We start from the raw sequence: 27,107 nt of genomic DNA, 5'->3' as shown, positions 1-27,107 counted from the left end.
AAGGCAGAAGTTACCATTTCATAGAATCATAGAATCATAGAGTTGGAATAGACCACAAGGGCCATCGAGTCCAACCCCCTGCCAAGCAGGAAACACCATCAGAGCACTCCTGACATATGGTTGTCAAGCCTCTGCTTAAAGACCTCCAAAGAAGGAGACTCCACCACACTCCTTGGCAGCAAATTCCACTGTCGAACAGCTCTTACTGTCAGGAAGTTCTTCCTAATGTTTAGGTGGAATCTTCTTTCTTGTAGTTTGGATCCATTGCTCCGTGTCCGGTTCTCTGGAGCAGCAGAAAACAACCTTTCTTCCTCCTCTATGTGACATCCTTTTATATATTTGAACATGGCTATCATATCACCCCTTAACCTCCTCTTCTCTAGGCTAAACATGCCCAGCTCCCTTAGCCGTTCCTCATAAGGCATCGTTTCCAGGCCTTTGACCATTTTGGTTGCCCTCCTCTGGACACGTTCCAGTTTGTCAGTGTCCTTCTTGAACTGTGGTGCCCAGAGCAGCAGGCCTTTTCTCATGGCCCCCTGTGAAAGGTTGCCTCAAAGGGCTCAGGAACCACAGCCAATCTGGCTCTTGAAACCACTTCTCCCATGTTGCTGTGCCGGCAGAGAGGGGCCTGTCTTGGCCTTGGCAGGTGGGAAATGTAGTACGCACACCCAGTCTTAGGCCACATGGCATTCTTGCAAGGAAAAACACAGCAGGGAGATTGGAGCTGCCATAAAAACAGAGGCAGTTGGCTATGTAACAGAAGGAGAGTCACAAAACCACAAGCGCCTGTGGATGTTTCAGAGCAGACATCCGCAAACTCAGCCCTCCAGATGTTTGGGGACTACAACTCCCATCATCCCTAGCTAACAGGACCAGTGGTCAGGGATGATGGGAATTGTAGTCCCAAAACATCTGGAGGGCCGAGTTTGGGGATGCCTGTTTCAGAGGACAGCAAAATTATCCTCCAGCAGCTGGAAAGGTGAGCATGACAAATACAGACTAGATTGCAACTGCCATTCAAGCATAGATGTGATCACAAAACTAAGAGGGTTAGCCGCTGCTTTTTTCCTGGGGGTACTCACAGGTACGCAGAACCTGCACCGTTTTTCCTATAAGAAAAGCACTGGAGTTAGCAAATGTTTTAGAGCGCAGCAAAATGACCCTCGGAGCCTTTTGAGATCAAGAAGGCACCTTCTTCCCTGTACTCTTTTCAGCTCCTTCGAAACACATTCCTATCAAGACAAAATGCTTAGAAAGTCTAGGTGATTTTAATCTGTTTTAGTATTTTAACTTCCGCATGTTTTAAAGTAGTGTTGATTTTTTTTAAAAAAATTGATTTCACCGTTTTATCTTTTGTAAACCGCTTTTAGGTTTTCTCTTTTTTGCAGTCAAGCGGTGTATAAATTTTATAAAATAAATGAGGTTCACAGAAGCAGCCAGCCTCTCCCTGTCAGCTATAGAGGAGGCTGAGAAAGATTGGGGGCGGTATCCCAGGGTGGCCCCTTGGAAAATCCGACACCCCCCCCCCAAGCGCTTTTGCTCTGCTTTGCGCGCCCTGGTTGCAACGCTTCCCGCGTACCAAGCGCGCTGTCGCGGACTGTAGCGCTCTTCTCAATGTGTCAAGGTGATTGCGCGCGCCTGTGCGCGCACTTCTCTTTTAAAGTTTTTCTGCCACTCGGCTTCCTGCCTCTTTCCCCCCCCCCCCCCCCTTCTTCCCTCTTACCCCGCCTCCCGGCCTCTCTCCGCGATGCCTCATCCGCGCCCCTCCGCCGGGCGTCCCCAGCGCGGCTAACTCCGTTCCTCTGCCAGCAACTGCCTCGCGTCGGATCCGAGCAGCAACAAGCGCCAAGGATGCGCTCCAGGATCACCCTCTGGGCAGGCAGCCCGGCTCGCGAAGAAAATTGACAAAAGACACCAGAGCTGGTAAGATCCGCTTCGCTTCCGATTCTGCTTCAGGTTTTGTTTCTCTTTCAATACCGAAGTAAAAACTGGCTGGGAAACGCGGTTCCAATGCTATCTTTATGTGACCGATCATCGACTCTCTTCCTGGCACACGTGGATAGGCAAAATAATCTTTGGCCACTCTCGCTTGCTCAGTCCTGGGCACTGTGGCTTGCCTACTCCGGAGTAAGCCCAGCAGTGCCGTTCAGGAAGGAGGCAGTGGCGGAGAGTTATTGGTCTATTTCATTTATCTCATAAAATTTATACATCGCTTGATTATTTAAAAAGAAAAAAACCTCAAAGTGGTTTACAAAAAGAAGAAAGCAATAAAATTATGGGCAGAAGCAGTTTAAAACAACTATTCAAAATTCTAAGTCACTGATAAAAAGCACATGTCAGTATGCTACCTGGCTGGACAGGCTCGTCTAAACAAAAAGCAGGTGTTTTTAGCAGGTGCCAAAAATGATACAGTCAATAGGCAGGGAGTTCCAAAGGGCCGTTGCTACATTAAAGATTGATTTATTACCAATGTGGAAGGAATATTATGTGGTGCCAGTAAGAGGGCCGGTTGTGCAGATCAAAGTGGTGGAGAAACGCCCACAGTCCTAGTTATTACTCCCAATTTGAACTTTGACTACAACCGACAGCAGATTTCCTCTTCCCCTCCCCAAACCCAGAAATCACCTGGAAGTCACTGAAATTGCCTCCATCAGCTGGAGAACTTGGCCTTCACATTTCAAGTGGGCATAGTGGGAAAGATCTTCTCACTTACTACAGAAGAGGAGGTGCTGGTATCCCAGAGTTTCCCCTGGCTTTAGGCAGGAATCCTAACTCCATTTTCCTGGGAATAAGCCCCACTGAATTTAATAGGATTTCCTTCTGAATAGGCGTGATTAGCCTTGCACCGCAAGTCCCCATTCTCTGATGTAACTAAGCATATCTATATCTAACTGAAAGTAGGGTTCCCTCCATTATGAAAGCTGGCGCAAGAGCTTATTGTTTATCTATTTTTCAAAATGATCACTTAGTGTAACAAAATCTCTGGATGGTTTACATCCTCCTCCCATTTTCCTTCCTTTCCTCCCTTGTCTCCCCTGATTGTAAGGTCTTTGGGGCAGGGATCTGCCCTGTTATCCTTCATAAAAGAGGCAGATCGATGACAATTCATCTGTCTACCATCACCATCATCGGTGCGACAGCAAGTCTCTCCTAAACTGAAATAGTCTTCATGAGTCAGACTCAACGGGACTTGTACATGCATGACTCAATTCATCTGTAAGAGGTTTTTTAAAATTCATTCATTCATTCATTCATTTATACATAACATTTCTGTTCCACTCTTCTTCTGCACCACATGGAGTGGCTTACAACAATTTAAAATTGCAACACAAATAAAAATATTAACAATCTTAAAAATCAATTTGTTAAGTGGGCTAGTGTGGAAATACCAGAGCATCATTTGGAACCCTAATTTTTGATGTGCACCAGTCCTATAAGGAGCGGTTGAAAGAGCTGACTGTGTTCAAGCCCAGAGAAGAGAAGAATCAGGTGAGGCATGATTTCGTCCCCAAAGACCACGGGAACTGTAGTTTACCACTCACAGCACCCTCACAAAGAGCCGTTCTCAGGATGATTTGTGGGAAGCCATGTGCTTCAGATGTGTGGTGTGTCTATCACGACAGTGATCTTTAAATATCTGTGTGATAGGGTTGTCACGCAGGACAGGCAAAGCGTGTTATCTGTTGCTTCAGAGGGCCAAAGAATGGAAATTGAAGGTTTTGGCTAAAGGTTAGGAGAGGCTTCCTGCTGCTAAGAGATCCTGGGCAGTGGGAGCAGCCAGCCTCCAGGAGCATCCTGCTCTCCTTGGCTGGAAGCATTTCAGCAGAGGCTAGACTGGGTCATCTGCCAGGGCTGCTGTTACTGCAAGATCCTGCATTGAGCAAAAGGGCTAGGCTGCCAGGGTCCCTTCCAGCTCTGACAATCTATGACTCTGCATTTGTTCCTTTTCAAGGGGAAATTCCCTCTGTGTCTGCTCAGGGGCACTTGGTGCATTCTGGAGTTGAGTGTTGGCACTGGGCACAGGCACGGGGGACCTGAGACATGGCACAAATTAACCTCTTCCTTTGGCACTTCGGCAACCTGGCAGAAAACAAGCAAGGCTATCTTGCCACTCCAGATGCTTCCAAAGGAAGAGCAACTGCAAGGAAGAGGAAGAGAAGGAGCAAAAGGAGGTGGGAGAGAGGCAGTTCTGACAAGTGGCCTCTGTAGATTGTATGCATATGAGCTTGGAGAGTTTGAATTGCTTCCTATCACATGGCTGTCCTTTTCAGGCTTTCTGGGCCAGACACCTTTTTCTTTCAAGAGATTCCTGAATGTTGCAGTTCATTTTTGAGCATGTTCCAAGGCATAAGCTGGCAGAAAGCAGATTTGGCGTCTATCGGGTAGATCACTGGGCGATCTGCATTAGATCGGCAAGCCTTTCTGATTCTAAACATGTTAACAAAATTGAATAATATTGGACATAGACAAATAATTGCCTGTTTTTCAGCCCCCTGTAAAATAGGAGCATTACCTGGTTGTCTTTGGCAAGATCTTTGCTCAACTCCGCTGGCTGCTTTGAGCTTAGCAACCCTGATAATTTAAGAATTCAGATGTTGATCTGTTCTTGTAGATACAGACTAGCCAGTGCCGGATTTACATATAAGTTAAACAAGCTATAGCTTAGGGCCCCACAAAATTTAAAGGGAAAAAACAACTGGATGTACATTTCTAAAATGTAAGATAAAATACATATTTTGTTATGTGCAAATGGCTTTGGATACCTATTAGGTCCATAAAATACCATATAGCATATATTCAACAAAAAAAAACAGCGACAATTTGTTGTTGACAAAGGACAGCTGCACATATAAAGGGCCCCATTACCTTCAGTAGCTAAATCCGTCCCTGAGACCAGCCCATTGTGTGGCTCATACTGGTACCTGACACTGAGCCAGCATTTTGTATCTGACTCTTGTCTGGTAGACCATGAGAGTTCTTGTAAAAAGGAAGGAAGACGATCCCACCGCAAGCTTGAGGTCTGTCCACCATCCCCACCACAAAAGCAGCACACTTCCTACAACGCAGCCATTGCTTCATGTTGCACAGAGAAAATCAGGAGTGGTGGGCAAGCTGCCTTTCAGGGAAGCTCTGCCACCATTCCTGAGTTTCTCACTGATCCTGTTCCCTGGTGCACTCTTTGAAAACCTTTCTTTGGTGATCCCTAGCAGCCGAGTAAGATTGTCTTCCATAAACATGGTCTTAACAGTGAGTCCGCAAGTAATTGTCGAGGCCAATTCTGGATCCACACATCATTCCACAGTGGGGACATTAGTTTCTGGGTGGGAGCTGATCGCGGTATGGATTTGCCAAGCGTGCCTTCCTCTTATCATGTTTCTCCCTTGCGTCCTGACTTTGAGTGTCTTCAAAGCCCATGACACCTTTGGTAAAGACTGTTCCTTGAAAACCATTGGCATGCAGCACCCTGGGCAACAGAGAGCCCAAGGTTAGAATTAATGGAGGGGGCAGCATGGACTGTACCACCTCAGATTGCAAGTGGGAAATCAGGCTGTTGAAAATTATTTGCTATAGTACAAAAACAGCAGGGAGCCTGCAAGTAGAAAATTAGCAGCAGGAAAAGGCAGAAGTAGAAGCTGATGTTTTCTCTTTACAGTGAGTTTTTTGTTTTTGTTTTATGTAGCGTTCAGAAATGACATTCCCCACCCACAGTCTGCAGCGATGCAATTCATTACACCGTCTCTGCTTTCGCACCTGTGCATGCAGACCAGGCCTAAATGGTCGCTGTCAGAATGGGGTGCGCAGGCTTCAGGCTTGCGGGATCTATATTTTGCTAGAATCCTAAAGTCCATCAACCATCGCCAGGGCTGGGTGGGTGCAGGGTAGTTGGTGATGGCAGATACGGCAGCTCAAGTGAAGGAGGTAATTCCCAACATCTCCTTACTTGAGTTCCTAGCACCGATTTCAGAATCAGGACTGAGATTACAGAACTGAGATCCACTCCCCCCGCCCCCCAGGCATTCTTGGGGCACTTCCACATGGCCTGTATATGTACCACTCTGTCTTCAGGAAGAGTAGGCAGCTCCAGCTATTTAATGAGCACAGTTATCTCAGACTTACCAGTGCATCTCCCTGTCAATTTCCTTACTCCAAAAAAAGTCTGATCTTTTAGGGAAGCGGGTCTGTTTCGCAAGACCTCCCAATCAATTATAATTGTGCAACCTGACTTTGTCTGTGTGTGTAGAACTCCCACCCCGAAAGCAGCATCAGTCTGGGAAAACCCTTTGTTTCATGAGCCTGATTTGGGACTTGGGGAGGAAAGAGTTTTGTTGCCACTGTTGCCATTGGCAAACACTTATGAGTCATATACAGTGGTGCCTCGGGTTAAGAACTTAATTCGTTTCGGAGGTCCGTTCTTAACCTGAAACTGTTCTTAACCTGAAGCACCACTTTAGCTAATGGGGCCTCCCGCTGTCACCGTGCCACCGCTGCGTGATTTCTGTTCTCATCCTGAAGCAAAGTTCTTAACCCAAGGTACTAATTCTGGGTTAGCGGAGTCTGTTACCTGAAGCATATGTAATCTGAAGCATCTGTAACCTGAGGTACCACTGTACTATTGTAGATCTATCTTCTGGCTGACTCTGCATTCCAGCATCCTGCAAGTAGGATCATAGATCATAGAATCATAGAACTGTAGAGTTGGAAGAGACCTTGAGGATCATCTAGCCCAACCCCCAGAAATGCAGGAATATGCAGCTGTCCCATGCAGGGATCGGACCTGCAACCTTGGCACTATGAGCACCACACTCTAACCAACTGAGCTATGTAGGATCATCCCCATGCTGTAAGCTGGGGAACTGGTACTTTGCCAAAGGCCACCTAGGCAAGATTAGAGTTGGTCATCTTCATTATTAGTCATCTTTCTTAATGTTGTTTTGAGATATTTTTGGTGGTGTTTTGTTGTTGTTGTTTAGTCATTTAGTCGTGTCCGACTCTTCGTGACCTCCTGGACCAGAGCATGCCAGGCACTCCTGTCTTCCACTGCCTCCCGCAGTTTGGTCAAACTCATGCTGGTAGCTTCAAGAACACTGTCCCACCATCTCGTCCTCTGTCGTCCCCTTCTCCTTGTGCCCTCCATCTTTCCCAACATCAGGGTCTTTTCCAGGGAGTCTTCTCTTCTCATGAGGTGGCCAAAGTATTGGAGCCTCAGCTTCAAGATCTGTCCTTCCAGTGAGCACTCAGGGCTGATTTCCTTCAGAATGGAGAGGTTTGATCTTCTTGCAGTCCATGGGACTCTCAAGAGTCTCCTCCAGCACCTTAATTCAAAAGCATCCATTCTTAGAATGGAGAGCAAGAGACAGATTTCGGTATTGCACAGGGTGCCCCTGAAATTCCAGACCCCAAGTGATGTCCCTGGGGATTGAACCCAGGACCTTCTATATAATAATAATAATTAATAATAATTTATTAATTTATTAATTGTACCCCGCCCATCTGGCTGGGCCTCCCCAGCCATTCTGGGCAGCTTCCAACAAAGATAAAAAATACATTAAAATGTCATACATTAAAAACTTCTCTAAACAGGGCTGCCTTCAGATGTCTTCTAAATGTCAGGTAGTTGTTTATCTCTTTGACATCTGATGGGAGGGTGTTCCACAGGACGGGTGCCACTACCAAGAAGGCCCTCTGCCTGGTTCCCTGTAACCTCACTTCTCACAGGGAGGGAACCACCAGAAGGCCCTCAGCACTGGACCTCAGTGTCTAGGCAGAACGATGGGGGTGGAGACGCTCCTTCAGGTTTACAGGACCGAGGCCATTTAGGGCTTTAAAGGTCAACACCAACACTTTGAATTGTGCTCGGAAACGTACTGGGAGCCAATGTAGGTCTTTCAAGATATGGTCTCGGTGGCCGCTCCCAGTCACCAGTCTAGCTGCCACAATCTGGATTAGTTGTAGTTTCCGGGTCACCTTCAAATGTAGCCCCATGTAGAGCGCCATGCAGTAGTCCAAGTGGGAGATAACTAGAGCATGCACCACTCTGGTGAGACCGTCTGTGGACAGGGAGGGTCTTAGCCTGTGTACCAGATGGATCTGGTAGACAGTTGCCCTGGACACAGAATTAACCTGTGCCTCCATGGACAGCTGTGAGTCCAAAATGACTCCCAGGTTGCGCACCTGGTCCTTCAGGGTCACAGTTACCCCATTCAGGACCAGGGAGTCCTCCACACCCGCCCACTCCCTGTCCCCCAAAACAGTACTTCTGAGTTGTCAGGATTCAACCTCCATCCATTAGCCACCATCCAGAATATGCTCTAACCCCCTGAGCTACGCACTTTCCCTTGCATGTGGCTTGGGAAGAGGTTTTCTTGAAAAGCTGCATACACGTTTATTAAATTAATAGAAATAAATGAGATCGTGGTTGGGGCAAGGTGAACTGGGGAAAGGATGTTTTGATCCTCAGACACACAGCTGTGGGGGGGGGCATTTTCCCTCCCTCGCTGTGCTTCCCTTTCGGGAAAGGATGTGTGACACAGACTTTGCCCTATAAATAGTCCCTTTGCATGTTACTCATTCACAATCTTGTCTTCTTCCTCTTCTCTGTTTCTTTCTTCTGGCCTCCCACACACTCTTCTCTCCTTCCCACAGTTTGCCGCGCTCTTAACTGCAGGCCCCGCTGTGATTATTTTGCTAGCAGAACTCTCACTGCTGCTTCCTCCCCAGCGACGATATTTCGCCCACGTGCTTCCTCTCCCTTTCGCTTCCCTTGATCGCAGGCAAAAGAGGAAAAGGACGATGCCGGCTGGCCTGCGGGGAAGACATAGCCTTGCTAGTTAGTCTGTGAAACCTCTGGATGCATCTGTGTACAGAGAGTCCCTGCACATGCTCAGAGGCACTCTCCTCTCTGCAGTTGCTTCATGCGTTTTGAGGCTGCACCCTGGGCTTGGAAACAGGTTCTGGGGCTGAGCCCTCACAGGCAAGACAGTTAGTAAGACAGAGTTTGCACTTAACGGTTAGAGTGCCAGGCTTGGACCTGGGAGAGTCCAGAGTTCGAATCCCACACTCGGGCCTGAAGCTCACTGGGTGACCTGGGAAGTCAGTCAACTGCCTCTCTCTCAGCCTAACCTACATTGCAGAAAACAAATGAAATATCGTGAAAATCCCTGAAATGAGAAGTAATCAACTAGAAATATTATCTTATGGAAATAAACTAAATAATAAAAATCAAAAAGTTTAAGGAAAAAATTAGAAAAACCTAAAATTGAACAAAGCCTTAACAGGATGTCAGCTACAAACCTCGTTTCCCTGAACTATTCAGTTTCCTCAGAAGGAAATAGAGGAATCATAAACCTTAAATGACCAAAATTCAAAAAATGGGGTAAAACTCTCAAAAATTCTGAAGTATTATAATCCTAACTCGACCTAGGTCAAGCAAAGCACAGTAATAAAGAATTGAGGACTCAAAGATAAAGTTTCTAATACTGAGTTTACAAAAAAGGTTTGAAAACCTCAAGGGCAAGTTTTAGACACAGCCCAACTTAAAGAAAGCCAAGCACAGTAATAAAGAGTTGAGAACTCAGCTGTGAAAATTCTACTATTGCCTTTACAAAAAGGTTTAAAAAACCTAAATGGTACAAATTCAAAGAAATTAATACAAGATAAGCTGTTTTAGATTTTAAACAAACTCAAGAACAGGGCTGAAACGCTCCCATGGTCTAGATGTTACTGCTGATGTTACTGCTAACCTACGGTACGTTGCAGGGCTGCTGTGGGGATTAAATTAGGAGGGGGAATAACCATGTACACTAACTTGGGCTCCTCGGAGAAAGGGGGGGGGCAATAAATGAAATTAAATAAATAAATAAGTCACTATAAATAAGTCTCTAAAACCACCAAATCTGTCAGTTTGGGGAATCTGTTGGTTTTGGCTTCTCTCAGTTTCACATTATCCCATTCTCCACATTCAAACATCAGTTTGTGATTTCCTTTCTTACTATTCTTTAAAGTCCTCATAAAAATTCATCAGCATCTTAGTGCAAATTTCTCTCAATATGTGCATTTTTGCAAGGAATTCCCCTGAATAGAATGCATTTTGGGATGTTATTTTTTTACATCTTTATGCATGCTTCACCCGAACATGCAGATTTTTGCACACATTGATTGGCTGTAGACAGTGACGTCTTTAGCATTTGCACCGCCGGGTGCAAAGATCCGCCCAGCGCCCCCAATTTTACTTTAGCCACCCCCAAAGGTGTCAAAGGTGCCGCTGATCCCTCTGCCATATAGCAGCTCAATACAATACGTAAGATAATATTTTGATGTAAGAGTTAATTTCGTGTGCTGTTGTGAATGACAAGCGCTGCCACTGGCACAGCACGTCTTTGGTAAATGAGCACACAAAGTCGAAAGTCCTTTAGTGAAACAGTAGGTATACATTCTGGTAATACCTAGGTGTATATGTATTTTGTTTTTCTAGCTTGATCAAATTATTTATTATTTCATAACAGGTAGATAGTTAAGAACCTAGTGCCCCCCAGAAATTGGCGCCCAGGTGCCCTGCACCTCTTGCACCCCCAGGTAAAGATGGCCCTGGATGGAGAAGCACATTGGAAAAAATAAAAATGGAGAAGTGGAAATTTCGGCGGAGATTCGCTTGTTGTGCGATTCAGTAGATCTGAATGGGATTTCTGCCCCATCCTTACCTGCAGCCAAGGGGAACCATGTGAGTGTATAGCAGGGGCGATGGTGCCAATTGGGGCTAATGGGAGCTGTGCTCCCAAAATATCTGCAGGACACCAGGTTGGGAAAGGCTGCTTTCGCCTGCTGGGCAGACTCCCCAGGGGCAGTTCCAGTCTGTTCTACCAAATTTCTCAACATGCCATGCTTGAATCCTGCTGGATTATTACGATGTTTTAACAACCCAATAGTGCAGTAGCAGGGTGTTACATCATATTACCCCCTCCTTTTGTAATCTTCATACAACTCTAGCCCAATGGTTGCCATTAATTTGACTCTGAATTGATTTTAGAATGAATTGATTTTAGAATGTACAGTGGTACCTCAGGTTACATACACTTCAGGTTACAGACGCTTCAGGTTACAGATGCTTCAGGTTACAGATTCTGCTAACCCAGAAATAGTACCTCGGGTTAAGAACTTTACTTCAGGATGAGAACAGAAATCGCGCGGTGGCAGCGGGAGGCCCCATTAGCTAAAGTGGTGCTTCAGGTTAAGAACAGTTTCAGGTTCAGAACGGACCTCCAGAACGAATTAAGTACTTAACCTGAGGACCACTGTATTTCAATTAAATGATTATGATTTTATGTAAACTGTGTTATTTTTACTGTTGTTAGCTGCTCTGAGCCCAGCTTCAGCTGGGGAGGGCGGGATATAAATAAAAAATAATTATTAATATTATTATTAGCATTATTATATACAAAGCAAGCGAACAATAAATAGTAAGAGAAAGAAACTGATCAGCATTCGTCTGTCTCGGGAGACAATGAAGGAGTGCGCCTTCACAGAGGAAGGTTGCAGAGCCTGCTGTGACTGTAGAAGCAGATATGGGAGAGACATGTTTTGTTGCAGCTGGGGCAGAGGAAGGCGTCCAGTTGTGCTGCTGCAGATGCATCGTGGCATTTCTTCTCTCTGTGCTCCTCCCAGTGGTCATTCTGCATAGATGTCGCTGAGACAGGAGTGAATAAATGGGGACACACCAATGTAAATCAGGACACCCATATTTCCCGAGCTGGTGTGGATGGTGAATGTTGAGCATCTAAGTCCGAAGCATAATAATGTCCCACCAAATGACATAAATGCATTCTGGACCCTCCTCCCCTCTGGAGACACACAGTTTATGTTTGATTCCCCCCACACACAATAGCCAAAGTACGTAAGTTCTTATACCACACAGAGAAATGCCAATATTTCACCGTTTTCCCATTCTGGGCTATTGAAATCCTAGCTGCAGCAACACCCATGTCAAAAGCAAATTCTTAGGTGTTGAATTTATTGTTGCATTTTTACTGCCAGAGAACAGGAGAGGTAATTGTGGGATTTCGTGCCTCAGATCCCCAAAGGACTTGGGTGGCCTTGAGTCCTATACACCCTGACTTCTGGGGTAGCGGGTGCACCAATTGCTGTTCCCCTTTAGGCAATTTCATGATTTCCCATTGCTGGGCTACCAAAATCCAGGCTGCACGTCAAAAGCTCTTTAGAGTGGGGAGCTCCCATGTTGCGTCCGTGTCTTCAGCTGTGGGAAAGCCTGAACAGGTGATTGACTTAGTTTAGATATTTATTGATATCCTTGAGACCAGAATAATGAATCTTGCTGGCTTTGATGGTCAGGCTCCTTCGCAAAGCCTCCCCTTCGCTTTGCTTTCTGCTGCCTCAAAGCCCATAACAGGACGTTCCATCAGGATAACAGATGGACAGCAACTCTGCGTCCCCAGACCATGTAAACAAGTTGTATCGCTCCCAGCCTTTTGCTGTTTTATTAGTCGTGGGGAACTTTGGCATTGACCTCTGTTGGGAAGACTTGGGTTTATTAAACTGCCTTCTCTCCGCTGCTCCTTTCATTATTATTTTTTAAGCTCGGTAGTTTATTTTCAGTTCTGCTGATGGAATGCTCACAGGCATAGATACATGTTTGTGTGTGGAAACGCCTAAGAGTTCCTTGCTTATGCACTGCTTAGAGGCTGCTCCCCACCCCCTCCAGCTCGGGTCAATAGTTTTAATGGAGGTGAACATTTTTTTGAGACTAGCCTTTCTGTTTTCCAATATCTTTGCGGGCTTTTAGAGTTACAATGGGTTGCTCTCAGAGGTGCGTGATTGGAACCTGTAGCACGAAGCCAATGAGTTGTAAAAAAAGGGGGGGACATGTCTCTCCACTTCTTTCGCTCCTCTTTGATTCCCTGCAAAAGTTGCTCGGGGTTTTGCCCCTTTTCACTAGAGCAGGGTCGGCAACCTGTGGCCCTAGGGCTACAGACAGCCCCGGGGAGAAATTTCAACCGCCCTCGTGAAATAATCCATACAAAGCACTGGAAGTAGCACTGTGTCTCTGCAGCAGAGGAAGAGGGGGAAACAGAGAGTGAATGGGAGTAGCTCCATCCACTCGGGATTCTAGCCCCACCCACTTCTGACTTTGGCCCCGCCCACAGTTAGCATGCAGCTCCTGACAGATGTCCAGCAACATCTGGTACAAAGACAAGAGTCACCTTCATTCCTCAGCCAACTGTTAACTCTAGCATTTCTTCTTCTTCTTCTTCTTCTTCTTCTTCTTCTTCTTCTTCTTCTTCGGCTGTCAGGGCGGTTCACAACATAAAGTTACAATATAAAAAGGTAAAGGGACCCCTGACCATTAGGTCCAGTTGTGGCCGACTCTGGGGTTGCGGTGCTCATCTCGCTTTATTGGCTGAGGGAGCCGGCGTACAGCTTCCGGGTCATGTGGCCAGCATGACTAAGCCACTTCTGGCGAACCAGAGCAGCGCACGGAAACGCCGTTTATCTTCCCGCCGGAGCAGTACCTATTTATCTACTTGCACTTTGTGCTTTTGAACTGCTAGGTTGGCAGGAGCAGGGACCGAGCAACGGGAACTGCTAGGTTGGCAGGAGCAGGGACCGAGCAACGGGAGCTCACCCCGTCACGGGGATTCGAACCGCCGACCTTCTGATCGGCAAGCCCTAGGCTCATAAAAACACAAAATACGTGGTAAAAATCAGAACAAAAACAAACCAATAATAATCCCCCTCCCACAGACACATTTCAAAGGCCATAGAATGCTAATCAGCTGGACACCTGGTTGAAGAGAAACTTTTTCACCTGGCGCCTAAGATACGTAATGAAGGCGCCAAGCAAGCATTCCTGGGAGAGCATTCCACAAACGGGGAGCCACCACAGAAAAGGCTGCTTCCTAGGCTGCCACTCTCCAGACCGCTCATGGGGGAGGCGCTCAAAGAAGGGCTGCAGGTGATGATTGCAGGGTCTGGGTCGGTTCCTATAGGGAGAGGTGGTCCTTGAGGTAATGCTCTCCTGAACTGTTTAAGGCTTTGTAGGTCAAAACCTACAAAAGGGACACGGGTGGCACTGTGGGTTAAACCACAGAGCCTAGGATTTGCTGATCAGAAGGTTGGTGGTTCGAATCCCCACGACGGGGTGAGCTCCCGTTGCTCGGTCCCTGCTCCTGCCTACCTAGCAGTTCAAATGCATGTCAAAGTGCAAGTAGATAAATAGGTACCACTCCGGCGGGAAGGTAAACGGCGTTTTTGTGCGCTGCTCTGGTCCGCCAGAAGTGGCTTAGTCATGCTGGCCACATGACCCGGAAGCTGTATGCCGGCTCCCTCGGCCAATAAAGCGAGATGAGCGCCGCAACCCCAGAGTCAGTCACGACTGGACCTAATAGTCAGGGGTCCCTTTACCTTTACTAGGTCAAAACCAGCAACCAATGCAGTTGGGCCAGAATTGGCGTTATATGCTCAAACTGCCTTGGCCCGCTGAGCAACCTGGCTGCTGAATTCTGCACCAGCTGAAGTTCCCAAACCGTCCTCAGAGGCAGCCCTATGTATAACGCATTGCCGGAATCTATAAGTGGCCCCTGGAAGTTTCCCACACCCCAGCACTGAGGGCTCAAGGTAGGACAGTTGGCAACCTTACATTCAAGTTTCATGCTGCTGTAAAAGGATGCAGGCGAGGTGCAATAGACTCAGCAGGAAGAAAAGATGCACAACCCATTCTAATCAGGTCCCTTTGCTGCCTGCCGCGCAGCGGAAGAGGAACGTATCAACTATCACCAGAAGATTATGGAAAATGTCAGTCCAAGGCTATAATCCTCCAGCCAATTCCTCTGAAAGCAGCCTGCCGACTTTGCTGGAACTACTCCAGAGTAAAGCTTCTGGAGACACACACCCGCCCGGGCCCTAAATGTTTGACATGCTTTTGTTGCAAAGGTTAAATATACACACAGCATTGTCTAAAGATTAGGAAGAAGCGGCTTTTGTAAACTGTTGTTCTGGCAAAGGGGGAAGGAGAGGCAGCCATTGTGCCGGCAGAGGCTTTGCCTCCTCGTCCCTGAAGCCCTTTCAAGGATGCTCTCCAGCTACACAAAGCAACCTCTGTAGTTTAGCAAGGAAAAGATGTTGCATTTCAAAGCAAACAGGTGAAGATGATTAAGGGCCCATCCAGCCAGGTTCCTTAGTGAGCATTGGGGTGTTTTCTGGGGGATGTGCACCCTCAAAACTTTAAGGTTGCGCACGCAGCATCTCTTGCAATCCATGTCTGCTTCGCAGCTTCCCCTCCCCGCAAATGCAAATATTCAGAACGCATAGGTTTCAATTTTTTTCTTTACTTAGTTCACAAAATTTATACAGTGGTAGCTCTGGTTATGAACTTAATTCATTCCAGAGGTCCGTTCTTAAGCTGAAACTGTTCTTATCCTGAGGCGCGCTTTCACTAATGGGGTTTCCCGCTGCATGTGTGCCTCTGACGCACAATTTCTGTTCACATCTTGGGGCAAAGTTCGCAAGCAGGAGCAGCTACTTCTGGGTTAGCGGAGCTTGTAACCTGAAGCATTCGTAACCAGAGGTACTACTGTATTACACTTGATTGTAAAAAAAGGGAAAAACCTCAAAGTGGTTTATGAAAAGAATAAAACAATAAAATCAAGCAATTTAGACAGTCAAAAATATCAAAACACACAACAAACTGTAAACGCACCAGCATTCCAGACACTTGGGTAGGCTTGTCTAAACAAAAAAAAAATGTTTTTAGCAGGGGTCAGGAAAAGCAAAGTGAAGGCACCCATTTGATGTCAATAGGCATTTTTGTGGTGCAGTTTGGTTGTGTTACAGAAAAATCTAGGTGCGAGGCTGCTCAGTCACCCAGCTGCCCGCAGGTCCCTGCGGAATAAAGGAAGGAGTCCAGCCACCAACCGCAGCAAATAGCTGTAGACCAGAGTTTATTGTGCAACAGGTTCAAAGAGGAATTTTGAACCCTGAGGATGGGGTGACAAGGACTTTTAAAAGTTTCTATCTTATCCCAGCATACAGCTCATTAAGCATCATCGCTACATCATAGCTACATCAGAAAAGGGGAGGGTTATACATGATTAACATGTGAGGAATGTGTTGGGGCAACAGACGGATACAGGATATGTATTGGGAAGTACATTCTAAACACCTACTACAAAGGGACAACAGAACTTTGGTTTGCATAGTCTGCCACCTGGGCAAGTCCGGAGGAGTGCCTTTGCCCAGCAAATGACACCTATGAGTACCTTCCTGTGAATACATGACCTCCCGCTTGAGGGATTTTGGCAGGGACCGAGTGGTTTCCAAGTCCTTGGCCAATGAAGCAAATTGGCAGTGGAATGAAGGAAACTGGCAAAGGAGTTGATTTTATATGATTTTTAAAGCTAGGTAACTTCCCTGAGCTGTCAAGTTGAAAGGATACCTTTATGCATAATATTTGTAACATTTAACAACTGTAAAAATGTGCCCCCCCCCCCGTAATTTCCGTAACAGTTTGCAAGTTGCTTTGGGTTGCTTTGGGCAAGGTAAAGCGACCAGCAAATTTAATAAATAGATAGATGATTCCGTCCTAGGGCAGCCTGATCTTGTGGCGACTTCAGCTCACTTCTTGGTGGTGCAGCCACTCCCACGTACTTCCTGTTAGTGCCGTTTCGGTGGAAACGAGTGAAGGTTTAGCACGGAGATTACATCTTTTATGCTTTAAAAACAACAACACGTGATGGGGCAGAAGGTCGCCTGGGGCCCCGTGGGACTCTGGCACTAGGAGAGCCGGCTTCCTTGCTGTTGCTGCTGGATTGGTTGGCATTTACGGAGCTGGTTAGAGGTTGTGTGGCCATCTGCCGGGATTTCTTTAGTTGGACTAGAAATCCTTTGGGGTTCCCTCCCGAATCTACATTCCTATGATTCTACGGAAAGCAGGAGGGGTGGATGCCTTTTGCAATGCTCTGTTGACACAATAAGAGTGCATTCGCGGTGGATTCATACTGGACCACCCTCACATCTTTCTGCTCCACGTCATTGTCACCTGGAGGGGAGTGCTTGCTCTATAGCTCAACAAAAACAACAACACCAGGACATTTACTGATTGGAAACCAAGCAGTAGGGCCACCCCAAAGCTTTTGCAGGTGCAAATAATATCGAAAGGGGGTTCGTTTATTACTGCCCTGAGCAAAAAAATAAAAAGATGAACAGATGAACAATGAAAAGGACATCTGAAGAGGCCCTTTCTCAGGTTAAGCCCCACTGAATTTGCTGAGGCTCACTTAGAGGGGAAATGCAGACGATTGCAGAGGTCTTTTCCCTTTGCCTTTACAGATGATGATCTTAATCTGCCCCATTTTCCAGCCTGGATATCTCTCCTGCTCTCTCTCTAAAAAAAAGTGTTCACGTCAATGGCCTGCCTGTCACCCATTCTCATTTTCGGACGCTGCTGTGAATGTGTCGGTTTACAAAGTCTTTCTCTGACTCAAGGCTTGCCACTTCCCAAATAGGGGAAGTGTGAAGAGCTTACGTGGAAACTTTGAAGCATCCTCTGGTTCTTGTGCTGTAAATGAGCGGGTTTTGTTTCCTTCTGCCTCATATCTTGTAACCTTTTCTCCGTGAGGCGTTAACATATGAAAAAAGATGGTTAAATATTTGTTCGTAAGGCAGAATAAACCCCATGGCTCCCGTGATCATCCTGATCTCGAATTAAACTGAAGGTTGGGAAAACAATGCTTCAGTCACAAAATACTGTTACGTGTTTTGGAGGGGTCAGTTTGGATGATGCCTGAGGCTCCCTTCCAGGCCTGCTTAGAATCTACTAGAAGATGCTGCTGAGCCAGCCAGACCAGTTTCTTTGTTAAGGGATTGGGGTTGCACTAGATGACAACTCTACGGTTCTATGATTCTATGAATGGCTTTGGCTGGCCAGTTGGGTTCTGCTAGTTACCGTATCCAAAGAGGCTCCTCTGTTGCCATGGAGACAAATGCACGGGGCCTTTTCTCACCACACTTACAGGACACCACATCCTCTGAGGATGGAGAGCATGGGCCAAGTGAGAGCTGGGTATGAAAGAGTTGTATCTGTGGGTTTGGATGATGCTGGAAGCTGCAGAGACAGAGACATGCCTTGCTCTGTGTCAGACCCATTTGTGAGTCAAGGACCCGCCACCCGCTTGAGGATAAGAAAGACACATGGACACAGTATATTAGGTTAATGGGCTAAAAAAGGCCACAGCTTTATTGATCACAACATGTGAGAGGTATTGGCTTAGGCACTGGATAAAACAGAGCGTGACTCCACCCCCTCGCGGAGGGGTGAGTCTACCAAGGGTTAACCACCAGTGGGAGGGGCCTGTTGATGCAAATACAACTGAAAGCTCCCCCTGATGTCACCGGGGGTCATGCCATGGCCCTAGCCACCAGCAAGGGCATCGGACAGGATCCACGACTGCCAAATTCCTTTACCAGAATGCCCATAAAGTGGAGGGGTAGGCGATGGCCACACCCTGCCCTCCAGTACACAAACATATTCCAATGCCTAACCGCCAATACCCAAAAGGTGTGACGATTTGCTATGAGGTAGGCGAAAAACCAAGTGGCCGGTGCCAATTTGCCAGCTGGATAAAAATTCCTACCAGGCCCCTTGGACAACCAAGGCGACCAACCACAGGTCCATAGCAATGTCAAGAACCAAGCAATGAACTAAAGGTGGGCGATCCGACGAAAACCAGCAGCACAATGAAAGAGAAGCGCAGCCACAGCCACATTTGAGCGGCTAAACCCCGCCCCCAAGCCTCCATCTGACTGGTTGGCTACCTGGGGGCGTGGCAGCCGGGCCAGCTGGGCAGGGACTGGAACGCCCCCTGCCATCGCGGGAAATGGCTCCCGCTCACAACTCCTCCCCTCTGTACGGAGAAGAGGCTTTGCCATGCCGAAGTGACCTCCCTCGGGCGGAAGCCTGGACAGTGTGGATGGAGGTCCTGGGCTGCCCAGATGACTCGATGCTCCTCTTGGCCTCACTGATGGGGTCCAAAGGAAAGCAGAGCATGATGTTTGGCACCAGCTGGGCTGCAGGAATGGCCAGAATTACTCCTGAGCCTTTTCTTCTCCCAAAGATGTTCCAGGAGGCAGCGGAGGTTTAGGATCAGAGTTTTCCTTCTCCTAGATGGGCTCCCTTCCCAGGTGGACGAGAACACCTGCCCCTCACTTCCCTTTACAGCAGTGGGTAATAACAGCAGTTGCTAATCCCCTCTATAGAGTGGGTGAGGGGTGCAGGTGGCACTGTGGTCTAAACCTCTTGGGATCAGAAGGTTGGCGGTTCGAATCCCCGTGACGGAGTGAGCTCCTGTTGCTCTGTTCCAGCTCCTGCCAACCTAGCAGTTCAAAAGCACACCAGTGTGAGTAGATAAATAGGTACCACTGCAGCGGGAAGGTAAGCAGCATTTCCGTGAGCTCTGGTTTCCGTCATGGTGTTCCATTGTGCCAGAAACAGTTTGGTCATGCTGGCCACATGACCCAGAAAGCTGACTGTGGACAAACGCTGGTTCCCTCGGCCTGAAAGAGAGATGAGCGCCACAGCCCCATAGTCATCTTTGACTGGACTTAACCGTCCAGGGGTCCTTTACCTTTTTTACCGAGTGGGTAATAGTAATAACAGTACTAGTAATAGTAGCAATAGTAGTTGTTGTTTTAATGGTTTTCTGGTCTGGCCCTCCTCCCGTAGACTTCAAGTATCACTTTCCTGTGAGTTTTCAGCCATCATTGCCCCATATCAGGCAGTCATCTGTTCTATCTTTCCGTCCACATACTGTACTGAGTTATCCATTATTTCTGCCAGCCTTGCTGCGGTAGGAGAGGAATCTGAATTAAGCCATCTCAGTTAGAGAAACCCAGTGGCGGTTGCATAAAACAAGGGAATCAAAATCCAAATGTCCGGAAGAAAGCAAAATAACTAGGTATTAAAGCAACTAGGCTATTCGCTGCGGGCAAACAGCGGGGAGATATTGGCAGGGATAGAGCTGCATGCTAAAGAATGCCAGGGAGGCTGAGAGGGACCCTTCTGCCTCTTGCCCAGTCACCCAGGTGGGTGGGCAGAGGCCACAGAGGTTCGGGTGCAACTCAGCCTGAGCAGGGATACAAAATAAACAGTAGGGAATACATCAGGGTTTTTAAAACAACCTGATATTATGCTACAAATTATTTGCAGTAAGAGCTAACAGAAGGGACGTGGGTGGTGCTGTGGTCTAAACCACAGAGCCTAGGGCTTGCTGATCCGAAGGTCGGCAGTTTGAATCCCCACGACGGGGTGAGCTCCCGTTGTTCAGTCCCAGCTCCTGCCCACCTAGCAGTTCGAAAGCACGTCAAAGTACAAGTAGATAAATAGGTACTGCTCTGGCGGGAAGGTAAATGGTGTTTCCTTGCGCTGCTCTGGTTCACCAGAAGTGGCTTAGTCATGCTGGCCACATGACCCGGAAGCTGTCTGCGGACAAACGCCGGCTCCCTAGGCTTATAGAGCGAGATGAGCGCGCAACCCCCGAGTCGTCTGTGCCTGGACCTAATGGTCAGTAGTACCTTTACCTTTAAGGGCTAACAGATTCCCTCCCCCCCAGCTAGAAAAGCAGGGTCCCCCCCCCCCCCCGATTAGAAAATTAAAATCCAGATATCAGCCTGTGCAGTGGTTTAGTATGAGCAGCTGGCCAGAGACACTTCATTGAGTCATATGCAATAACATCCAATGTGATCAGCTCCTTTACGCCCTGATTTTTGCATTGTTATTGTTATTAAGCCCAGTCCTGCTGATAACTTCATCCAGTCCCATTATGGCTGGACTTCAATTACACACAGCCAACCGGATCCCAGCAGTGGGATTGGACAGAGGAGCCCTGGTGCAGCTGCAAAGCTTGAAGCACACATGATAAGATATGGAGAAGCACCTCGCCACATTCACTGTGCTTCCTCCACTTTCCTGTTGAGCGACGGGTGGGGAGTGCTCGTACTTCCTCAGAGCCCCAGGAGAGCAGCTGGGACCACTGCAACAGAAATTCGCCAGAACTAGACGTCCCCTTAGAGCAGTGGTGGCCGGACTTGTCCCTCCAGCTGTAAAAAGGATGCCATTTTTGAGGAGTTACCCCAGGCTAATGAGAAGCCCCCTGTCAACTTCAGGCACAAAGACCTGCATGTTTCCGCAGGCATTTTATGAGGATTTTTTGTTGTTCGTATCTTTGCATGCTTTTATTTTTTGCTTCAAATTTTATGCACCCTCATTTTAAAAAGTTCACAGTTCAGTATATAAAGGCCTTCAAACAATAAACCAATTGGCTGGTAAAAAAAAGAAAGAAAGAAAAGAAAAAGAAATTCGCCAGAACTGCTGTTCAGCCACCCCAGGTCCTCAATACATACTGCTCAGGATTGCACCCCAGGGAGGTCACCTAGGTGCTACTAGCACAAAGGTTTGACTTTGCCCCCAGAGGTGCACTCCATTGCCTCTCGTGACAGACAGACGCCAAACAAGCAACTAAGGGCCCACCTGCTTACTCCCCCACCCAAAGCCCCAACACCGTAACTTCTCCTCCTAGGACAGTTGCTCCTCCAGGCCTCAGATAATTTGGGCCCTTTAAAATCCATCTGAAATGCTGGTGCTCTTCACCTTTCATGGCTTTTTCCATTTTGGCTACTTTAACAAGCCTGCCTTTTTATCCGGGACGAAGACTTCTGTGTTTCCTGAAAGCAGATCCATTTATTTCTGCTTGCCATTTTTATCGTACCTTTCCTCCAAGGAGTGCACCATGCCTTACAAGGTCCACCTCCGATTTCATCTTCACGAGAACCCTGCTCCAAGTTCACCTAGTGAGCTTCACAGCCGAGTGGGAATTTGAACCCAGATCTCCCTGGTATCGAACTGGCACTGAGACACCACAGATAGGCTTGGGTTGGCCAGCGTGGTGTAGTTGTTAGAGTGTCAGACCAGGGTTCAAATCCCCCGCTTGGCCACGAAGCTCTCACTGGGTGACCTTGGGGTTCAGTCACTGCCTTTCAGCCTAACCTACCTCACAGGGTTGTTGTGTGCATTCAGTGAGGAGGAGGAGAACCGTGCATGCCACGTTGCACTCCTTGAATAAAAAGATGGGATAGAAATGCTTCATGGTTGAGTGCGGACTTGATTTATTATATTTAATAATAATATTTTATTTATATCCCACCCTCCCCAGCCGAAGCCGGGCTCAGAGCAACTAACAACAATAAAAGTAACACAGCATTCTAAAATCAATTCATTCTATAATCAATTCAAATCAAATTAATGGCAACCATTGGGCCAGAGCTCCGCGAAGATTGCCGAGGGAGGGAGTCAGGCTGTGCCCTGGCCAAAGGCCTGGTGGAACAGCTCTGTCTTGCAGGCCCTGCGGAAAGATGTCAAGTCCCGCAGGGCCCTAGTCTCTTGTGACAGAGCATTCCACCAGATCGGGGCCACAGCCAAAAAAGCCCTGGCTCTAGTTGAGGCCAGCCTAACCTCCCTGTGGCCTGGGACCTCCAAGATGTTTTTGTTTGAAGACCGTAAGGTCCTCCGTGGGACATACCAGGAGAGGCGGTCCCGTAGGTACGAGGGTCCTAGGCTGCATAGGGCTTTAAAGATTAAAACCAGCACATTTCTATGTGCTTTGCATTCAAATGAATTGCAAAGCGGCTTACAAAAATAAATAACAATAACATCGTAGAATTGGAAGCGGCCCTGAGGGTCATCTAGTCCAACCCCCTGCAATGCCGGAATATGCAGCTGTCCCAGGAAGAGATCGAACCTGCAACCTTGGCATTATCAGCATCATGCCCCTAGTAATTCACAAATATGGCATAAAACATATGGACTAATTAAAAAATCGTAAGTAAAACAATTACAATCTAAAAACGCTATTAACAAAACAACTACAAGAAAGAAAGAAAGCCAAACAGCACAATTGCAACAAAAGCCACATTAGCACATTAACAAAGCACTACGGCATTCATAATCTATAAAACAATATTAACAACATCAACAAAACAGCAGCCAAAAAATAAACTAAGCACTGTTGAATTCATGCACACTCCCCACATTCCCATGACTCATAATCTTTCACTCTGTTCAGCTCATTAAAATGCACATGCACATAATGTCCATGGCAGAAGCTCTCTTCTGAAGGTGGGGCAGCGCAGGTGAAAGCAACCCCCCCCCCCACACACACAGTGGCAAACCGAGTCTCTCTCCCCTCACAGTTCTTCCTCTGGAAACAGTTGCCTTATGAAAGCTCCTAGGACTGGAGGGTCAGCCAAGGCAGGTGGGAAAAGCCATTGCCTGGTGGCCAGCATAAAGTCTTGCTCCCCTCACCCAGATCTCCCAGATTGCCATCAGATACCCTAACCACTGTACCACGCTGTCCCACACTGGCGTGTCTCCTACTGACAATTCTCACCTTGTTACTGATCACAGGCAGTGCCGGATTTACGTATAAGCCAAACAAGCTAGAGCTTAGGGCCTCACTCTCTTGGGGGGGGGGCAAAAAATTAAAGGGAAAAAACACCTAGATGTACATTTTCAAAGTATAAGATTAAAAGAAAAGAAAAGAAAAGAACCTGCAGTGTGTATTTCACTATTAATATACTTCTTCTTGTGGAAGACAGGAGTGCCTGGTGTGCTCTGGTCCATGGGGTCACGAAGAGTCGGACACGACTAAACGACAAATACTTCTTCTCAATTACGGTATATTTCAGTTCAACAATTACTTTGATACAATACATATTTTGTTATGTGCAAATGGCTTTAGATACCTATTAGGTCCATAAATTACCATATAGCATGTATTCAACACAAAAAAGTGACAATTTGCTGTTGACAAAGGACAGCTGGGCATATAAAGGGCCCCATTACCTTCAGTAGCTTAGGGCCTCATCAAACCTCAATCCAGCCCTGGTCACAGGCAGAGGAATTGGAGTGCATGTGATGAATGATGGTAGTGAAAGAAGCCTTTACTGAAAAGTAGAAGGACCCCAAAGTGTTAACCCAGTTACTGCAGAAGTGTGTCCACATGACACTTCTTGTTTGTGTTTTATGCTTGAAGTTTCAGTGCCTCTGCCCATCTTCTCTTCCACAATGACTTCATTAGCAGCAAGCTGCTAATTAAATTCCATATTTATGATTGGAAAATAAAACCATTGGACCCTTTGAAAATAGATTTTTACGACTCTGAGCTGTGGCAGCTGACTCAGCAATTAAGGATGTGCAAAGCTGGAAACTTAAAGGCTTCCATGAGGAAGATAAACAGAATGAGAAATGACAGATGGAAAGGCTTGTCGGAAATCCCACCTCATTTCTGGGCTGTGTTAATTTTTCAGCCAAAAACAAAAACACAAAAGCGTCGTGTTGCGTGCGAGCTTTCCTCAACACCCTGTGTGGCTCAAGAGATCAATATCAGCCGCTTCTACGGAGGGCTTTTAGGGGTAGCCGTGTATTGCTATTCTAAGACAGCACAAAAAACCCCTACAGAACGTGATACTGGACAGGACATTCAGCCTGTTGAGAATCTTGCACTGTTTGCAGGGAGAGGGCAGGTTTCTAGACCTCATGATTGCAACAATATGCAAACAAGTGTGTGGGTGATATCTGCTGTAATCTCAGAAGATGGATAAGATTTCTGGAGGTTGTAGGCAGTGCCTCGGTATCCTCCTTCATTGTGCACTCTTCCTCTTGATTAGCAAAGCCAAAATAATTATGCAAAACCATTATCAGTATCTGGAGTCAGCAATAAAAAACCCCACTGGTGTCAGTGAAGTTATTTCTTCATTCAAAGAAACCAAAACAGTGCAGGTCTAGTGATCCTACCAACTCCTCTCAGTAGCTCTTGCCCCAAGGAGGCAGCTGCGAGGACTGAAGGTCTTCCCACAGTCCCCTCCTCTCCAGGGTTTCTTTCCAGGCAATCTGAGACTTTGTCTGTGCGCAACCAACCTCTCTTCTGCGCTTTTCATGTGTCTGTTGGTTCTGGGAGATCAGGGGGGAGGAGAGCTGGTTGCAGCAGGAAAGGAAGATCCCCTGGCTTCTCCATCGGTTTGTCTCCACTCTGCTTCTTGGCCCCTCTCCTCACCAGCCTTCGCTTCTTCCTCTGAATCTGGACTGCTCTCTGCCCCAGCCTCTTCCGGCTCACTCAACCCTTTTGCCTCTTCAGATAAGACTCTAAGACTAAGACTAAGACTAAGACTAAGACTAAGACTAAGACTAAGACTAAATTATTACTTATACCCCGCCCATCTGACTGGGCCTCCCCAGCCACTCTGGGCGGCTCCCAACAGAATATTAAAAGCACGATAAAACATCAAACATTAAAAACTTCCCTAAACAGGGCTGCCTTCAGATGTCTTCTGAAAGTCATATAGTTGTTTATTTCCATGACATGAGGGGAGGGTGTTCCACAGGGCAGGCGCCACTACTGAGAAGACCCTCTGCCTGGTAATCTGTAACCTCTCTTCTCACAGTGAGGGAACTGCCAGAAGGCCCTAGGACCTCAGTGTCTGGGCAGAATGATGGAGGTGGAGACGCTCCTTCAGGTCTACTGGGTTGAGGCCATTTAGAGCTTTGAAGGTCTGCACCAACACTTTGAATTGTGCTCGGAAATGTACTGGGAGCTACTGTAGGTCTTTCATGACTGGTGTCATATGGTCTTGGCAGCCACTCCCAGTCACCAGTCTGGCTGCCGCATTCTGGATTAGTTGTAGTTTCCACCTTCAAAGGTAGCCCCACGTAGAGCACATTGTAATAGTCCAACAGGGAGATAACTAGAGCATGCACCACTCTGGCAAGACAGTCTGTGGGCAAATAGGGTCTCAGCCTGCGTACCAGATGGAGCTGCTAGACAGCTGCCCTGGACACAGCTTCCGACACCGCCTCCTCCCAACCTTCTCTCTCTGATCACTCATCGTCATCCCACCACCAGTCCCCTGACTCTGAGTCTTCTTCCCCTGGGGGTTCCTTTGGGGGTTCCCCAGATGGTTCCCCCCTCCACTCTCTGCATCCAGCCAGTCCATGGCAGCCGTATACAAAGGCAGAATCAATTATGCAAAATAAGAGGGAAATGTGGACGTTGGCTTAATTTGTAGGAACTGAGCTTTCCATAGCACCAGTAGCATAGTGGTAAATTCAGAAGCACAGAGTCCCTTCACAGCCACCGTGAAGCCACACATCCCCCTAAGATTATACAATAATCATAATAAGGGGTGCATTGCAGTGATCGGTGCAGATCTTTTTGTGTTCCCTTTCTACTGTTTTCTATGCATTTCTATGGGCAAATGATTTTGGTGTGCTCCAATATCTTATCCCAGAGTGACTTAGGTTGTCTTTTCCTTGAAGTTCCATTGCATGTAAGAGAACCTGCACACCGTTCTCTTGAAACTGAAGCACTTTGTGTTTCTAAATGCTTAGCTTCAGAACATATTGTGGACTCTCCTTGCTTGGGGGTTTTTAAACAGAGGTTGGATGGACATCAGTCATGGAATGCTTCAGCTGAGATTCCTGCATTGCAAGGGGTTGGACTTCACAATTCTATGATTCTATATAGTACAACTCCTTGACGTTCTTCCTTTGTGACTTCTCCAGAGTGATCCTAGGAGCCCATCCTCAGTGTCTGGCTCCAGTCACACCTTCTCAGTGGCTAAAAGGCTCTCCTTACAGTCTGATTGGCCAGTTCAGGGATCCTGGAGACAGAGACCCTGCTGCAGAAATAGAATTGGGTCTTCAATCCCTCCACCCCCCACAATCCTGAACTACAAGACCTCTGCTTAGCACAGAATTTGGATTATTTTTGCACAGTTTGGGGGGTAGTTTTTTCCATTATCACACCGAATCCATGCTTGCAATTTTTCATTATGGAAGATAGATAGGATGGTTCTTCTTTGTCTCTAACTACAATTCTATGATTCTATGATTCTGTGAATATGGCTAAAATGGAGGCAAAGCTTATGAGTTTCATGAAGGGTACTCCAAATGATCAAGCACCAATTCCTGAACATTTAGACAGCGGTACTTTGCTTTCTTGCTGTCTCAGTGGTGATGGGTGAATTTGTCAATTTCCATTCTCTTAGATTCTCAT

At 47.0% G+C, this 27,107-nt stretch overlaps 1 protein-coding gene across 2 annotated transcripts in view; it reads left to right on the top strand.

The window, feature by feature from the left end:
* Positions 1 to 1,731: 1,731 nt before the first annotated feature.
* The window catches only part of CARD11 (caspase recruitment domain family member 11), a 114,750-nt gene continuing 89,374 nt past the window's right edge, over positions 1,732 to 27,107 (top strand). For both annotated transcript variants that reach the window (XM_077918722.1, XM_028706751.2), the window contains exon 1: positions 1,732 to 1,923. The gene's annotated coding sequence lies outside the window, so the exon portion shown is untranslated. The remainder of the gene's footprint in view (positions 1,924 to 27,107) is intronic.

The sequence above is a fragment of the Podarcis muralis genome, chromosome 14, assembly GCF_964188315.1.
Source record: "Podarcis muralis chromosome 14, rPodMur119.hap1.1, whole genome shotgun sequence".
Taxonomy (NCBI): domain Eukaryota; kingdom Metazoa; phylum Chordata; class Lepidosauria; order Squamata; family Lacertidae; genus Podarcis; species Podarcis muralis.
This window is presented reverse-complemented; position numbering and strand designations above follow the sequence as displayed.